This window comes from Miniopterus schreibersii (genome assembly GCF_964146895.1).
Source record: "Miniopterus schreibersii genome assembly, chromosome: 17".
Lineage (NCBI taxonomy): Eukaryota > Metazoa > Chordata > Mammalia > Chiroptera > Miniopteridae > Miniopterus > Miniopterus schreibersii.
This window is the reverse complement of record NC_138117.1, coordinates 1,115,951-1,129,619: the sequence shown is the minus strand read 5'-3', so window position 1 is coordinate 1,129,619 and position 13,669 is coordinate 1,115,951.

Genomic DNA, 13,669 nt, shown 5'->3' with positions numbered 1-13,669 from the left:
ACATGCAGCCAAAGTAAAGAAACTTTAAGGGGAAAAATGAGCATAATCCCCCTAAACGGTGAAAAGGGCAGGTGTTGGGGTTTGTTCCTTTGTTAACCACCAGGAGGTGCTGTTGGGGAAAGAAAACCTTGTTTGCTCTCCTGGGAGTGGACAGACTGGCAGGAGGTGCGACATCACGGCCTTGAACAGGTGACCACGCTTTACCCCCATGTGCTGGGGATGCTGGGTTCCAGCCCCGCCCCGCCCCCCAAGGGGTCCTCTCTGCCTCCACTTCTCAGTGTTCCCAGGGAGTGTCCAAGGCGAAGTCAAGTCAGCTCTCACGGGGTGTCCTGTAATTCGTTCTCACCTCCCCCAGGTGCACCCCGGGCCACGGTCCCCTCTGGGAGCATCCTAACATCTGCTCTGGGTGTCCTCACTCCTGTGGGCTCCGCCTCTGCCCCCGAGATGCCCCAGAGACTGCCCGAGGCCAACTCTGAGCTCTTCCATCTGCAGGGTTTGGGATCTGAGGTTAAGGGCAGTGGCCGTGAGCCCGGGCAGGTCTCTGCCCTGCTCCGCGTCCCACTTTCCTAACCCACAAAACAGGAAACAGTATCAATGTAACAGACGCGTCTTCCCCAAGGAGGTACCAGGGGCCGCACCGCAGTAACTGTTACCGCGCAAATGGGAGGAAGATACACTAACCATCGAGTAGTTCCCAGGTCCGGGCACTAGGGGTCACTGCTGATGCTCGCTGCTCCCCAGGGAGGTTCAAAAAGCCCTAAAGAAACCGGGCGCGGGGAGCTTGCTTCGTAGAGACCACGCGGAAGGCGCGTGAGCCCCGGAGCGCGGAGAGGCCCCCGCCCACCCCTGGGCACCGCTGCGCCAGCGCGCTGCGCTGAGTGACGGGGGGAGCCGGTACGGAACGATGCTGGGCCGCACGTCAGAAGCCACTGCCCCTGGTGGGGCCCTGGAATTAGAGGCCCGGGCGAGGGCGCAGCGAGGGGGCACCAGCAATAATGGGAATAATGGGGGGGGGGCAGTGAGAGGTAAAGCATCCCGGGAACCGTCCCACGCGGCTTAACCAGCGGGCACGTTTCAGAGAAATGCCTCGTTAAGTGACTCCATCACTGTGCGAACATCATAGGGGCCCCTCCGCAAACCTAGCTGTCCCGGCCTGCGGCGCACCTGGGCGCACCTGGGCGACGTGCTGAGGTCATTGCCCCTGCGCCGCAAGCCTGGGCTGCACGTCACCCTGCAAACACGTGTGTGATGACTCTACGACGCCGGGATGCTGCGTGGCGTACGCACCCTGTGACGTCAGCACGGCTGATGCGCCAGCAGGCCTGTGGCGTCAGCACGCTGTGGCGTCAGCACGCTGTGATGTCAGCAGGCCCGGGCGGCTGCAGGTGCGGGAATTCCTGCCTCCGGGGGCCCTGCGGGCTCCGTGGGTCCGACTGGAGTGCAACGTCCTTCTGTGGCGCGCGAGCGTGCGGCTGTCCAGGCAGGACGCTGCCCCCTCGGCGTCCTGGGGCCAGTCCCTCCTCGGAGCCGCGCGTCCGGCACCGGCTGCAGGGAGCGCTGCGGCCTAAAGGGGCACCTCCCGGCTCAGGTCCCTGCAGACGGAGCTTCGCGCCCCTGGGCCGAGGGTGCTCGTGGCCCTGGAGGCCTGAGGGGGGCGCGCTGCTTTCTCAGGGGTCCAGAGGGGGCGGGAGAAGCACCCCCAGCGCTGAGCTCCAGCCCGTGGCGCCGGGCAGGCCCCTGCCGCCCTGAGCAGAGGAGAAGGAATTGTCCTCTTTTCCTGTCCCACCGGGTGTGAGAGCGACGGGGCTGCTGTGCACCAGGCGCCCCCTGGAGGGTGGGCGGGAGCGCGGCCACCGTTCCCCTCAGGCACCGGGATGCCCAGCGGCGCCCTGGCACTGCCAGGAACTGCTCGTGTGTGTGACTCGTGCGGACAGTGCGCTGAAAACATCACATCAAAGACAAGAAAAAGAAACGTCGCCCATATCCCCACTTCCACACCCACGGCAGCTCTGACATGCCGCCTCGGGGTTAGAAAGGGAGCCTCTGGGCGCCCGGCTCTTAGGGAGTTCTGATCATTTGTTCTACTTCTATGAGCTGAGCAATGGGCGGAGAACCGAGCGCCCCGGGCATCGGGGTGGCTCCCTGCCTGCGGCCCCACGTCTGCAGCGGCGGCCGAGGCGCTCGGTCCTGGGAAGGCCGGGGCTGCTTTCCATCCCGGGTGCGGGCTTCTTTTCCTCGGAAACCCTCCCCCTGGCCTTTCTACCTGCAAGCTCAGCAGAGGGCGGAGCAGCTGTCGGGTCCCATCACCCTCGGGCGACACCAGCCAGGGCAGGGTGGCAGCGCATGGCTGGGAATGTCACACACCGCTGGCGGTGCTAATCTCTCTTCTCATAAAGCAGAGACATTCCGTCTCCGGTGTCACCCAGATGCCAGCGTTTGACGGTGGGGCAAACAAGGAAAGAATGTCTGTGCTGGACGCGGATTGGAGGAGATGCCCGGGGTTTAACTGGGGAGCCATGTCTGTCTTTTTCATAGAAAATGTTATTTTAAGTTTGGCTCCGTGGGGCACAGTCAGGACTGGACCGATGGGGCCACAGAATCCCCGATCTCACCCAGTCACTGCGGTCCCAGGACTGTGCGCACCCTGAGGGTCTCCGTGGAGCCGGGACCCACCTTCACCCGCGGCCTCAGCTGAGGCTGGCACTGCCCACTCTCTTGCCTTCAGTGGCTGCCTCCCCCCGAACTTGTCATCGAAGACGCGGGCGGGTGGTGCTCCTGAGCCACACACTCAGTGAGGGCTCCTCGCCGGAGTCCAAGCCCTGCAGAGTCCTGCCTGTGGGGACCCCAGCCCCGGCCCGCTGTGTCCCGACACCCCTGCCATTCTCCACACAGCCCTGTTCCTCCCTCGTCTCACGCATGCTTCCCTCTTCCGTTGAATCCCCTGCTTCCGTTTCTTTGTCCTGGGAACCAGCACACACGTGGCCTCCTCTCGGGATCCTGGGCGACCGTGCCTGCCTCCGTGGGGCACAGCGGTTGCCGGTCGTCTGGGCCCTGGGCTCTGTTCCCTGCACGGCCCACCTGGGGTGCAGGTGGGGCCTCTGCCGCTCCCCCGGGGCCTCAGCTGTTTATGGTTATTAGCGTAAGTCCCGTACACGTCCTGTTGCTGCCGTAACAAATCACCAGCTCTCAGTGGCTTCAAACAACCCAGATGTATTACCTCCCAGTTTCCTAGGTCAGAAATTCTGCGTGGCTCTCATTGAGCTAAAATCAAATTATTCGCAGGGCTGAGCCCCTTTTCTGGCAGCTCTGGGAGTGAGTCTGTTTATTTAACTTTTGCAGCTTCCAGAGGCCACATCCCTGGCTCGCATCCCCTCCTGCCATCTCTAAAGCTCACAGACACGCAGATGGCCAACAGGTCCCTGAGAAGGTGCTCACAGCACATCAGGGAGATGCAAACCAAAACCACGACGAGACCCCACCTCACGCCTGTCAGAATGGCCATCGTTCAAAAGACAAGGGATAGCAAGTGTCCCCTGCTGGTGGGGATGCAAATTAGAGCAGCCACTATGGAAAACAGCACGGAGGTTCCTTGAAAAATTAAAAATAGGGCTGCGCTCTGCCCCAGCAAGCCCACCCATGGGTATATAGCCGTGGTAATGAAATCGGTATCTCAGGAGGGGTCTGCACTCCCATATTCACTGCAGAAATGATCCATAATACCGAGGACACGGAAACAACCTAAGTGCCCCGCAGTGGATCAGCAGAGAAAACGTGGACATAGGGTGTGTGCCCAGATCCCACGTGTGTTTACATGCCTTGGGCCGAAGTAGGGTTACAGTTATTTGCGTGGAAAATAATACAGTACTTAATAACACAGAATAAACTGGGTGTTTTGCGTACTCACGACTGTAAACCTACGTTTGCCCACCCCTCTATATATCTTATATAATCATGAGACTTATTCAACCATCAAAAAAGAAATTCTGCCCTTTGTGACAACACAGATGAACCCGAAGGACTTTACACCGAGTGAAACAGGCCAGACGTGGGAAGACAAATACCAAGTGATCTCACTTTTGTATGAAATCTAAAAAAGTCGCGCTCGTAGAAGCAGAGTTGAATATTGGTGACCGGGGGCTAAGGGGTGGGGAATTGGGGAGATGTTGGCAAAGAGTCCAAGCTTCCAGTTATCGATGAATAAGTCCTGGGGCTCTAACATACAGTCTGATTAATAATAATTAATGTAGTTAAAATGCTGTGTTATGTACTTGAAGTTTGCCCAGAGTAGCCGTGTTCTCACCACACACAGGAAAGGTAGCCATGCGAGGCGACAGATGTTTTTATTAACCTGATTGTGGTGATTACTTCATAGCCTATAGATATATTAAATCATCACGTTGTCCGTCTTAAAAATCACACTGCACAACTGAAATTGTGATATTTACGGCAGAAGTTGCTGTTGTGAGCCATTGTAAGATTCGGTGACGTTCTTCACATTGACAGTGTTGTGCAACCATAACCACTATTTCCAAACACTCCCAGCGCCCCAGGCAGGAACTCTGTGCCCGTTAAGCAACGACTCCGCCGCTCCCTCCTCCTGGCCGCGGCGACCTCTCATCCGCTTTCTGTTTTCGTGAATTTATCTCTTTTAGATACTTCATGTGAGGAGAGCCATACAACACTTGTCCTATTGTGTCTAATTGGTTTACTTACCTTGTTTTCAAGGTCTGTTCATGTTGCAACATGTATCGGAGCGCCATTCCTCTTTACGGCTGACTAATACTTCATCCTGTGCACACGCCGGTGGCATTTTGTTTGTCCATTCGCTGTTGACGGACACCTGGGTCGTGTCCACCTTCTCACTGCCGTCAGTGATGCAGCCGTGAGCGTTAGTCCACGAGCGTCTGTCTGAGTCCTTGCCTTCAGTCCCACTGGGTGTGTATGGACCCGGGAGTGGAGTTGCTGGTCCCCATGGTACTTTTATATTTAGCATAAGTGCTCACAGTGGCCGCAGAATTTTACGTCCCCACCAGCAGTGCACAAGGGCTCGTTTCTCCACATTGTCCAGCACCCTCCTGGCAGGCGGGACGCGGCATCTCACCGTGGTTTGTGCCAGTTGCTGAAATGTTTGGCTACCATGAGTGGAAACCATTGACGTTGTCTTTCTGTGGCGCTGAGGTTGGCTTCCTTCCCTCCTTCAGGGTCCCTCAGCTTCGTGCACCTTCGGTCATGTTTAGGTGTTTGCTGCGGCTCCCCCAGTTACCCCCGTATCCCCAGTGTTCTAGCCCTGACCCTTTCTTAGGGAGACCAGGGCTCCAGGAGGAGACTCGGGAACAGAGGCCAAACTGTAGGTGTGTGTGGTATATAAAAGAGAGAGAAAGGAGTGTGTGTAAGGAGGTATTTATTTTATACAAGGTTATAACAATTATGTAGGAGAAAGAAAACATAGGAATTCATGGAAAGCAAGGGGAGGGAGGAAATGACTGGAGCAAAGCAGGTGCCCTGTGTGACCATGAGCCAAACTGGAAGGGCCGTGGCTCAAAGGTGCGTCTGTGACTCGAGGCTTCACTGCAGAAGGAGAGAGGATGGACCTGGATTCGGTGAATCCTGTTTGAGGAAGGTGATCGTGCAGTTTTTCCCCTGGGACAGGGAGGTAGCTCCTGAAACCCTGTTAAAGCTGGAGACCCATTTCTCCAGGCCACCTTCAGTAGCCACAGACGGCCACACGCAGGTGCGCAGCCCATGGGCCCGTGGATCCGCTGTGGGTGCTGAGGCTCGTCCTCGAGTTTAGGAGACTCAGAGTATCCCTCCAAAGAAAGCAGAAGCCTTCTGTCACTTCTTTCCTAAGGAGATTCTCTTCATCAAAACGTTAGGGCCGGTTTGGTTGATTTCTGAGCAGTGGAGACCTCACTGTCCCTAGGACATCAGGTCTGCCTTTCAGAGGAGATTATACACCAAAGGCTTGAAAATGTGTGTCAAATTTATACCAAGAAAAAATGGTCGAGGGGATGTGCAGACATTGATGTTCATGTCTTTCGAGATGATCAACTCGAAGTTGCCTGTCGTAAAATTACTGACAAATGTCTAACCGTGAGAGATTTGTTAAATAAATTACAGTTTACCCACTTACCAGGACACTAGTTTGTCATTAAGGGTGATCCTGTAGACATGTATTAATTGACATGGAAGAAAATTCGTAAATTGCTGACAAATGAAACAAGAGTGAAGTCTCAATTTGTAGTTTATCTGTTTATCTGTCTTTACCTCTTTATGAATCTGTTCCCTCCCCTCCCCCCCCCAGGTTTAAATATCCGGAAGATTAACACCAAAATCTCTGTAGTCATCCTTGGGCAGCAGGATTATAGAGAAGCTGTATTCGTTCATTGGGATGGTTTGTATCTCATAAACTATACAATGAACCTGTCTGCAGCCCCATGTCCTCCGCCCACACATCCTGGAAAGTCCCAGATGGTGGCATCTTCACACCTCTGCTGACAAAAGGGCTGCTTCTGCCCACCTGACACATCCTACCTCCCGGTCTCCACATGTTCCGAAGATCGCATGACATTCTGGGCATCCTTTAAAAAAGAAAAAGTTCCGAATTTGTCCTAGAGAAGACCAGCAAGACACAATCCCACAGGGCAGCCAAGGCCCAGGGCAGAGATGGTTCAGCGGTGACGAATCTGCCCGGTTTGGTCTCAGGGAGAGCGTTGCCAGATTCCATTGTTGGACCCTTTTGTGTTCGGCATCTATTTTTTTAGCTCAGGATTAGGAGGTCAGGGTTTTCACGCCAGAGCAGTCAATGAGGCACATCCACCCAGATTCAGAGCTCAGTGCGATTACCACCAGCTTTGAAAACTTGGCTAGATAAGAGCTTAGCTCTTACAACAGAATCCGTTTCTACGCATGACTGGTGTGCTCAGCAAGTGAGTGGACAGGGCTATGGCGACCTGAACGTTCTGCAGAGACCTTGGCTCAGAGTCCGTTTCAGCAGAGTCTCATCTTTCAGTTGCTTTGTTCATAAAATGTCCAAATCCTTGTTTTCCACACTTCGGGCATCTGGGAGGCTCCGAGGACCAGCCGATCTCGCTGCATTCGGGCTGCAGGTGAGGAATGGTGGCAAGGACTGAGCCCAGGAGTTCGTAGTTCATCTGTATAATCATTGTTAAGATCTAAATAAAATATTAGCACCGGATTTTCAAGTGTTACGCTGCAGAGTGAACTGTGGAAATTTTTTAAATTTATTTTTGAAGTTACTTCTGCAGTGTCCCCGGAACAGGTTGGGTTGAGCAGGTGTTTGGTCTCCACGTCCGTTGCTCTGGAGTCGCCCACTCACAAGGTAGGTCCTGAGGGAGATACAGTGGATCTAAAAGCATCAGGTCACCGATGGAGAAAGATGCTTAAAAAGGGAACCTGTGCAGACAAGGGTTCGGTTCCCTCCTCGATCTGGTTAAGACAGTTCAGGGAAGGAAGCCTCTGTCTACCCCAGGAAACCGGAACCTGATTGAAGAACTTCTGCTGGTGGGTTTGGGGATTTCCTTTCAAATGGGCTCTGAAATTTTTCTCTACCCAAGTTCTCACTTGAACTTACATCAGCTTTCTCTTTTTCTCCTAGAAGTATCTCTTTTAAAAGACAAAAAATAAATAAATCCCTGGCCCATGTGGCTCAGCGGTTGAGCATCAACCTAGCATCCAGGAGGTTGGGGTTCGATTCCTGGTTGGGGCACAGGCCCGGATTGCAGGCCCCTCGGCCCCCAGCAGGGGGCGTGCAGGAGGCAGCCAATCAATGACTGTCATCATTGATGTTTCTCTCTCTCCGTCTCTCTCTCCGTCTCTCTCTCTCTCTGAAATCAAAGACATATTTTTTAAAAAGACAATATTTCTGCTCAGTGGATGGAATGAGCATTTTATTGGATGTGGACTGTGGATGCTGCGTCTCATGCTTTAATATGCAGCTTTAAAAAAAAAAATTATTATTGAAAGTATTACGGATGTCCCATTTCCCCCCCCAATTGACCCCCTCCACCTCGCTCCCACCCCCTCCCCAGGCCTTCACCCCGTTATTGATTGTGTCCATGGGTTATGCATATAACTTCTTTGGTTAATCTCTTCTCACCCTCCACCCCCTTCCCTCTTTCCTCTGAAATATGATCGTCTGTTGCATGCGTCAGTGTCTCTGGATCTATTTAGTTCATCAGATTCTTTTGTTCGTTAGCTTCTTCTTAAAGAAGACCCTTCAACATTTCCTGTGGTGCTGGTCTGGTGGTGATGAACTTCTTTAGCTTTTCCTTGTCTGAGAAGCTCTATCTCACCTTCAGTTCTAAATGATAGCTTTGCTGGGTAGAGTCATCTTGGTTGTAGTTCCACGTTTTTCATCACTTTGAATATTTCTTGCCACTCCCTTCTGGCCTGCAAGGTTTTTGCTGAGAAATCAGCTGACAGTCGTATGGGTGCTCCCTTGTAGGTAACTAACTGCTTTTCTCTTGCTGCTTTTAAGATTCTCTCTTTGTCTTTAACCTTTGGCATTTTAATTATGATGTGTCTTGCTGTGGGTCTCTTTGGGTTCCTCTTGTTTGGGACCCTCTGTGCTTTCTGGACTTGTAAGTCTGTTTCTTTCCCCAGGTAGAGGGAGTTTTCTGTAATTATTTTTTCAAATAGGTTTTCAATTTCTTGGTCTCTTTCTTCCCCCTCTGTCACCCCAATAATATGAATGTTGGGCCTCTTGAATTTGTCCCAGAGACTCCATATACTATCTTCATATTTCTGGATTCTTTTTTCTTTTTGCTCTTCTGGTTGGGTGTTTTTTGTTTCCTCATGTTCCAAATCGCTGATTTCTCAGCATCCTCTACTCTACTATTGATTCCCTGTAAATTATTATTCATTTCAGCTCGTGTAGCATCGATTTTCTCAATTATTTTTGTCATACTCTTACTAATATCCTTGAGCATCCTTATAAACAAAATTCTGAACTCGGTATCTGTTAGCTTGCTTGGATCTATTTCATTTAGTTCCTCTTCTAGAGATTTTTTATGTTCTTTCCTTTGTGACGTGTTTCTTTGCCTCCACATTTTGGCTGCTTCCAGGTGTTTGTTTCTATGTGTTAGGTAGAGCTGCCATGTCTCCTGGAATTGGTAGAGTGGCTTTGTGTAGTAGGTGTCCTGTAGGGCCCAGTGGCTCAGCCTCCCCAGTCACCTGAGCTGGGCCTTCTAGGGGCTCCCCTGTGTGGGCTGTGTGCACTGTCCTGTTGTAGTTGAGCCTTGGTTGCTGTTGGCGTCCCTGGGAGGAGCTGACCCCCAGGCCAATCAGCTGTGAGGACCAGCTGCAGCTACAGCCAAAGAGCTGCTGTGCTGGAGACACCCCTATGGAGCAGGATTTACTTCAGTGGAGCTTTGGCGTTCACCAAGTGTGCCCCTTGGGTGTGTCACTCGTGGATGTGGCAGGGTTGTAATCCAGCGTGGTCGAGCCTGACCACCAGGTGCACTGTCTCTGGGGCCTCCCGGGAGGTGCAAAGTCAGCCTCTGCCAGTGCCTTGCCCAGGGCCACCCAGCATGAGCTACACAGCAAACGGTAGTTGGCTGCTCCTTGTGCTGGGCTTGGAGGTGCCCAGGAGAGGCCCAGCTATGAGCCAATGCAGCTGCCGCTAGTCCCAGGCCCGGGGCCACTTATCAAGCCGTATGGGGCCCGCTGCTGCTTGTCTGAGAGATTTTAGGAAAGTCCTAAGCATGAGGCTCGAGAGGCCACTGGCACAGAAAAGCCCCTGGAAATGGCCCGGATGAGCTGCAGGTGGGGACGGGCGGGGCCTCCGGGAACCACGGGGCGGGGCCAACGGTGTGTCAGGCGCTGGCGACTCAAACATGGCGCCTGCCTGCCGGCTGTGCGGGGAGGACTCGCCACAGGAGCCATGGCCTCCGCCAGCCCTTCTGCCCGGGAGGAAGCCGCCCCTCCACCTGTCGCCCGGATCTCAGGCAGGTCAGTTCCTTCCCGAGTGTCCCGGGTCCTTTCAGGCTGCTCCCGGCGCTGGGCTCAGAGGGAGCGTCCGATGAGTCCGCGCCGGACCCTTAAGAGGAGCTGCTGGGGCTCCCGGGGCCTCCTCGACCCTCAGGGACAGTCCCCGCTGGGTTCACAGCCCGGAGTTGTGGGGACGTCTCTTCCCGGCCTGGAGCCCTGGGCTGGGGGCCCGATGTGGGGCTGGGACCCCTCGCTCCGGGAAACCTCCACCGCCAAGACGGCCTCCTGGGTTTAAACTGCAGCACCGGGGCTGGGCCCGCGGCTAGTCTCGCATTCAGCCCCAGTCGGCCGCGTCTCCCCCTCCTAAGGTCTCGGCGCTTCTTCGGCTCCCTGGTCGTGGGGCTTCTGTGCAGCCAGATTCCAGGAGGCTCCGAGTGGTGGTGGTTCTGTGTTTCAGGCGTGATTTTGATGTGGTTGCGGGAGGCGGCGGGGACCGCGGTTACCTACGCCGCCATCTTGTTCTATAACACGCAGTTCTTTAGGATATTCTTCAAAAATCACTGTTGTCTCCAAAAATGATTCCCGGTTTCCACTGCGAATGGGTGCAGAGGGCTGCTGGGCGCAGTCGCTCACCGGCCCCCCCCATTTGGCCGACTCCCCCCCATCCTCTCTGGCTGGTCATGTTCCTTTAAGTGGACCGGGCCCCTCCGTGAAGTTTGGGAAACGGGAGATTTTGGAAGTTAATGAGGAAAACCAGCGTGTTTTCTATGTAAGCCTCGCTACCCTCCCGGGAGGATTCTGGCAGACATTTCTGTTTATTTCCACAAATCTGCTTTATCTTCCGCTCCCCAAAGAGCAACAAAATTTCACTCAGAACGAAAACAAAACAAACTCACCTTATTGACAAAGGAGTTGTTGGCATCCGTGAGCAAATATTTGTGGAGCACCCCCTGTGGGCCAGGCAGGTGGAATGCGGCAGTGAGGCGACGCGGCCCCTGACCTCACGCGGGTCGCGACCGCCAGCCCCCATCAGTGTGGGGGCTCCGTGGGGACATGCACGGCTCCGCCCTTTTTTGTTAACGATTTCTCTTAAGAGCTGCTGTTATCTGAGCCTCTGTGGTCTGGCATCTACACTGTGTGCAGCAGAGGAATTGTTAGAGAATATGTAGGGAATATAGAAACAGGGTGGGTGTGCTCACGGAAGATAAAATGCATGTCAGGGTGCACTGATCTCGGGGTTCTCTCTGTTCCTTTCGCCCATCCCTCCTTCAATTCCCACAGCCCCCCTCCACTGTTCTGTAGGTGAGCGACCGGTCTGTGGAGTTAGTGCAAAGCTATGGCATTCCTGGAATGAACGTCGCTCCCTTGACCAAAGCTACTCATGCACAGTGCTCTTTTCTTTTTTTAAATTTTATTTTATTTTCTATCCTCACCTGAGGATATTTTTTCCATTGCTTTAGAGAGAGTGGAAGGGGGAGAGGGCGAGAGAGACAGGGAGGGAGGGAGAGAGAGAGAAACATTGATGAGAGAGACACATCAATTGGTTGCCTCTGGCACTCACCCCAACTGGGGCTGGGGATCGAGCCTGCAACCGAGGTATGTGCCCTCGGCCAGAATCGAACCCGGGACCCTTCAGTCCGAGGGCTGACACTCTAGCCACTGAGCCACACCGGCCAGGGCTCATGCGAGCAGTGTTCTTGCTTCGTGGGGAAGGGCTGGCCCGCTCCCTCCACGCAGGGTTCCCGGTGACATTTCCTCCACTTCTCACTGTGTTTTCCCGACTACACGGTTTGGCTCAGCCTGCCCGGGTGGACCCAGAATTACGCAACACCCCCGGGTGTATAAACTTCAGTCCCTCCCCTCTCTGGCCCTGTTAGCAGATACATTTTATGAAATCTGCGCCTGTCAATTTCATTGTCCTGTTAGATCATAAAATCTTTGAGGACAGAGCGATGTCTCATGAGAAGCTGACAAACTCAGTGGCATGGAGCACAGTGAGGGTCCTTAGTCACACACCGCGGGCACCAGGGCAACTCCAGTTTGTTCTGGGAAGGAGCGTGAAAGCCTCCGTAAGCTCCAAGCGTGACCTGACAGAATTCTCTCATTTCATTTCACTTCCTTTACTGTACAGCAAACACAATAGCACCCATAAAACACTCACATCCAAGGTCAGGGGCATGCTGCGTTTCCAAGGGCTAATGTTTAAGCTCATTGCTTTTAGTCGCATTGAGCAATAAAATTTTTTTTTTACTTATTGCCTACTAAACTTCTATTGCTGTTTAGATTCAAAATGCTTTTTTCCTTTGAAATCTTTCTGTGATAGTTTAAGAAAAATTAAATAAGGTTTCTAGAGGGACCTAAGCCCGTGTTATCTGACTTCACTTGGGCTTTTATTAAGCAAAAGAAAAAATATGCAGTCATAGCTCTGAGTCTTTGCACATATTAACTCTTCATTGACTCCTTCAATCCTAATTACAAGCTAATAAGACTCTTATTATTTCTATTTTATAGATGCAGAAACCCAGGGGCTGGGAGGTTAAGGCAGCTACTCCAGGTTAAGGGAGAAAAATCAGAGCCAGGATTCCTACCTGGGCAACGAGGCTCAAGAATTCATGGTCTCGGCCATTACTGCCTTGTTTTATTTATGCATTAATTCAACCAATTACTTAACTCTTACTACATGTTAAGAATTGTCCTAGACACTTGGGTGGCAAAGATAAAGTCTTAGTTCAGTGGTGAAGAGAGATTTGTGGGCAAATAATTATAATACCCTGTTGTCTGTCCATGGAGACACACACAGAGTGGTTATGGAATCAGAGGGGAGACTCGCAGTTCAACCGAAGGCCACACTTCACGCGGGAGGGGCTGGGGGAGAGGCGCAGGTGGAGACTGTGTTCCGTGGATCCAAATATTTGAACATTATAAGCCAGGTTTCACAAGCTGCTTTTATAATGACAAAACTGAAAGTATGTGTAAACCCATGAATTTTTCATTACTGGAAGTTGGCAGAATATCAAAGACAACTGAATTTATTTCAATATTAACGGGCATGTGTGTGTATTCTGTTGAAGGGCTGGCGATGTTTGAGTGTATCATGAAATAAAAATAAACATAATTCATAAACAAAATTCATGGGGTCTTAAGAACCATCCCCAGTTTCTCCCGAAACAAGGAGAAACCCTTCCAGGGTTTTTACGGGGAGGAACTCGTTTCTATCGAACCCTGATGTGGAGAAGGCCAAGGACGGAGGCAGACAGCAAGCAGGGCGGCCACGATCCCAGGGACCCCGACAAAGCTGTGGGAATGGAAATGAGAGAGGCTGGGAGGGTCTGAGATGAGGTACTAGTGGGCCTAGCACATTGTGAATGTCGAGCAAATGTTTGCTGGAGTGATTGTGACCCCAGCATTTTAATGACACGATCACATGCCTTTGTTTCCGTGTGAATTAATTTGAAGATACTGTTTTAATACTTTGAATTGCAAAGTAGATGCATTCTTACCAAGGAGAGAGAGAGAGAAACAGTTACCCAGAGAGGTTCCCGGGGAAACCGCTCTGATACTGTTGCACGATTGTGTTTATTCCAAGTGGGAGCAGTTTCTTGGCCACCGTCTCCCGAGACAAGGGCGTTCGCCTCACAGGTGCGTCGGGTCACAGAAACTGGGTCACAATGTATACCGCTCGCCGAGGAGTTTCTGGGCAGGCCCGGGGGCCGCAGCCACC